Consider the following 4,849-nt stretch of genomic DNA (forward strand, 5'->3'; position numbering starts at 1 on the left):
ACCATTTCAAGAATCATATCCATCTAGCATTGCCTTGAGTGACGAGATATAGTTTAGATGTGACAACAAGAGGATGATGGATGTTGATTATATGTTCCTAAAAAGGAAGTAGCTTTTCCCTCTATCCTTCTTCTACCTCTCATAAATATTTTCCATTGCACCATAGGAAAGGGACATAGAAAACTAGAAGTCCCAAAATCTAAGGGGCCAGTTCAAATCCGAGGAAAGCGTAAATAGAAAAAAATATTGGAGGTGGATACATTACATGGATTCTTTCATTTAATGACCACAAAGGATGGAAAGTGACAATGAAAACCAATAGCAAAGTGAGGACTCGGAGTGTTACATGAAACTGTAATAAACCCCTTTTGCTCATTTTTCATCCATTGTTATTGTGTCGACCTTGTAGGTTGTCAAAGATTAGGAGTAGTATCACTTCCATCTTTATAGTTATGAGTGGTAGACTTCCTTGTTGCCATAATTCTTCTTTCAACTTTTCTTGCCACCCTGAATTCCTTCTCCAATGAATCAAGTTCCCAAAGGCAAAACTCATGTTAGATGTTATCTTTTAAAGTCCCTATAAAGACATAAATCCTATGTTCCTCTAGAATATCGGTTACCCTAATATTCAATTTTTGCATGTCTTCAATGTGTGTTGTCAATGAACCCTTTTGTTTGAGATTTATCAATTGGCTAAAGAAGGTGTTTCTCTTTGTATCTTCATAATGTGCTATCAATTCCTCTATAAAAATTAACCACGTGACAAGTGGTTTACGTGAACGAAACCATCTATACCATACAAACTCATCGGGTTCGAAATATAAATATATAATATGTACCTTTTGTGAGGATTCCACATCTTGTAGATAAAAATATTGCTCCATCTGTAGTATCCAAGTTACCAGATCATTACCATCAAACTTCCGCACATCTGTTGTTGAGTCTTGAAAATGTCATTCATTTCCATTACACTTTCACTATTATGTCCATTATATCACCTCCATTTCACCTCCATTTCACTACTATGTCACCACATTCATCCCACTTTCATTATCATTGGGCCACCTTTATGTTTTTCCTATATTTATTATTTTTAAGCCTTTTAAGTGAATTTGTGGTTAAACATTAGAAAATAATGTGCATATGCTTATACCTAACAAATGGGTTGAGGTTGTTGACATGTGTACGTTGAAAGGAGACCTCTAGAAGAACCTTATGTGGCACTCTAGGGCCAAATTCGAATTTGGTTGGAAAGAATCATGGGATCATGAGGATATGTGTCACATCTCCTAATTGTATTGTCACTCTAAAAAGACATGTGTCTTATTAGTTCCTATTTTGATTAGGACTCTAGAGGTAGAGGGAGAGATTCATGGATTCTCATTAATGAGATGGCTCTCATCTTTTTGTATAAATAGGAGATCTCTCTCCTTCATTTGCTAGTCTTTTCTTAGTCCTTTTAGCTTGTTAGTCCCATGGCTTTTGAAAGCTTTTGTACTTTGTACTTTTGAAGAAATTGAATAAAGCTTTGATGTTCTCAACATGGAAGGAGATGTGAAGTAGATGTCATGGAGCATATTAGGATGTAAGTAGAGTAGATTTCATTTTGTAAATATTGCTTTGTAGAATGTAAGGTAGATTAGATTTTTCATTCATGCAATTTTAATTCATGCAAGTGTGTTTAATCTTACTTTGATTTCATGACTAATGGCATATGTGATCATCTTGTCTATGTTGCTGACCTTTATTTTTCTAGTTTGATTTTCATTAGTATCATTTCTTTAACTTGCACTTTACTTTCTGCTCTTAGATATCAAGTTGTTCATCTATTGATGGTTCTTTTTCCATAATCAAATAACTTTATTGGAGCCAAAATATCACTTAGTACAACTTGGTTTAGTTTTCTTTAAGACTCACATTGCTGACTTGTTCATAACTGTTATCACATGATAAATCTAGCTGAAAGGCAAAAAGGTTAAGAAAAGGTTAAAATAGTGTGATTTGTCTCCTTTATGTAGTGTCACTTAGATTTCATATTTCATTTTCATTTTAAATCAGCAGCATAGATACTGGGCCGATGTCATTAGTTCTTTATTTGATGTCATTATTTTCCTTTAAGCATTTGATTTCATAGGTAGTAGGGGGCCCCTGCCTTGTATAGTTGTCATTTTATTTTTGCATTTTATTTCACCATGTATATTAGCTGTACATAAATTGCTTTCAAGTTGATTGTAGATTAGTGACGCACATAGCCTTTTAATGAACTAATGACGTGATAGAATCATCTTGTCCTTTTGCTGAAGCAACAAGGATATTGGGTCTCATAGTCATTCTCTCATTATTTGATTATTGCATTTTATTTCGATTGAACTAGTTGCATTAAACACTTTAGAAAAGCAACAAGAACAAAACCCCAAAAACAAACATAAACTATAAAACAACGAAGTAAGAGAAAGGTTAACTAAGCACATATAGTGCACCACACTTCATCAGTTTACGATACCCGGATTGATAATTTATGTAGAGCAATTTAAGACGTTAAATTGACTAGACATTTTGGCGCTGTTGCCGGGGGAAGTGTAATTAGGAGACCTTATTTCTTACATCTGAAAAAAAATTAACAATTCTTGAGTATGCTCTCCTCCTGCACTTTGTGTGATCTAGAGGATCAGAAAAAGGATTGTTAAGTAAAAAAAGAAAAAATAATAATTCTTGAGTATGCTCTCCTCCTGCACTTTGTGTGATCTAGAGGATCAGAAAAAGAATTGTTAAGAAAAAAATAGGAGACAAAATAAACTTCATCATTTCAATTGATTCAAGAAAAAAAAGAATAAAAAAAAAAAAAAGGAGGAGAAGAGAAAAAAATAAACTTCATTTCATTTCCATTTTCACTCCATGCCATCCATTTCATCAATAAAAGTTATTTCCCCATGATCATTTCCATTAAGATTGCCTAACTATCTCTATTTAGCTAAGTGGTTGCTGTGATACCGGTTTCCGCAGCTGATACCGGTTTCCGCAGCCACCACTCTGTTTTTCACATTTACAGTCAAGAAGTTAGTGCAATAAAATGAAAATGCAGGAATGGCTAAGCAATATAAAAATTCACAATTTCAGAGAAAAAAACAATCTATGGCTATCTCCATTCCTAGGTATTCGGGAATAAGCTCCTCACAGTTGTTCATTATGAAAACCCTTCTCACATAAAGCTTAATATTGTTGAGCTTCTTCTTTGTATCAAAGAGATCGAATGGAGCCCTCTTCGGAACAAAGAGAACAGCCTTGAACTCCAATTGACCCTCTACAGAGAAATGCTTCACGGCCAAGTGATCCTCCCAATCATTGTTGAGACTCTTATAGAACGATGCATACTCTTCCTTTGTAATCTCCTCTGGCTTTCTCATCCAGATGGGCTTTTGTTTGTTGATGAGACTCCATTCATGCGACACTTCCTTTACCTTCTTTTTCTTCTTATCTTTCTCCTTTTCCTCCTCCACTTCCTGGATATCCCCTTCATCTTCTTTCTTCTCCTCTGTCTCCTCTTCGTCGTCACTAACCTCCTTCTCGGTGGTCTTCTCAGTCCACAAATAAATGTGGTAGCTAATGAACTCGGAATGCTTCTTGATCAGATCCTTCAGCCACCTCTCCTCCAAGTATTCCATATAAAGAAAAAAAAAATTCAAAATCAATTTCACAGCCGAATGCAGAACTGTTAACTCAGGAAAAATGCGTAAACACATGAAAAATGTCAAACTTCAAACGTTCTATTTGCCCAAATGGAGATGAATTTAAAAAAACCAAAACATGGGTTTTTTTGCTAGGTAGGTTAGTTAAATAACCCAGAAATCGTTTGAGAAAATTCGTGGCGGTCTGGGAGAAATCTTCGGTTCTTTGGAGCCTCTTTTTTGCCGCCGCGTGAAAAAAATTGAGTTATTAACTGACAGTTTGATGTATTCCGCGTGCCTGAAGAAGGATAACGCCAATTTGATTATGTGTTGGACTCTTTGCCACCACGTCCTCTTCCCATATGCCACCTGTTGCAATTCATTAAAACCTGCAGTGATCCAAGTGAAGACGGCTCTGTTACGTAAACCAATTACATACGGCTCTTCACAGCCGCATAACTCCCGCTGCAAACTCCATGGCTGTGCTTCAAACCTTGATTACAGTCCGTTTACCAATAGCCCCATGTGACCAACAGTTAGCACACTGAGTGTACGTAGCCACCCGACGCTTACGGATTTGGCCGTTGCTTCATCTACTCATATCTCCATTTCCCGCATGCATAAACTCATTGCCGTGTTGTTCTCTACTCTATCATACCACCGTTTCCATTCTCGTTTTCATACACCACTCTCGTTTTTACTGTAAATCTCTCTCTTTTCTTTTTCCTCACCTCTCTATTCAAAACCCCGATCACAAGTTCTGCACCATACCGTTTATCTACTCTATTACAACCATAATTCCCCTGTTTTTCCCGTGAGCATTCTCCTCAAGCGTCCATATACCACTGTCAGAGCTTCAAGTAAAACTGAGAGCCGAAAATGGGGAAATTGTTAAGAACAGAACCGGAGGGTTCGAAATTTTTAGATGGTTACCCACAGACAAAGGAAGCACTGCAGAAAGCCAAATGGTTGAAGATCATCCAAAAAAATTTAAAGGGTACAATAAAGAGGTGACAAAGGCATTTGCCCGGTCATTTAATGGAAATACCGTGGAGGTAGGAGACCTGCAGTTCACCATAATGGAGAGCACCTTGGCCACAGCAACCGGTTTGCCTCAAAAAGGAGAACGCTGGTTCAAAAACAGAACAATTGAAGATCAAGAGTGGAAAAATATGCTCAAGAAT

General features: G+C 36.7%; 1 pseudogene; it reads right to left on the bottom strand.

The window, feature by feature from the left end:
* Positions 1-3,113: 3,113 nt before the first annotated feature.
* LOC149226273 (heat shock protein 90-1 pseudogene) lies at positions 3,114-3,662 on the bottom strand (annotated as a pseudogene).
* Between the last annotated feature and the right edge of the window lie 1,187 nt (positions 3,663-4,849).

Source organism: Pinus tabuliformis, chromosome J (genome assembly GCF_031772625.1).
Source record: "Pinus tabuliformis cultivar Carrire ecotype Pingquan chromosome J, CPIR1, whole genome shotgun sequence".
In the NCBI taxonomy this organism is placed as follows: Eukaryota; Viridiplantae; Streptophyta; class Pinopsida; order Pinales; family Pinaceae; genus Pinus; species Pinus tabuliformis.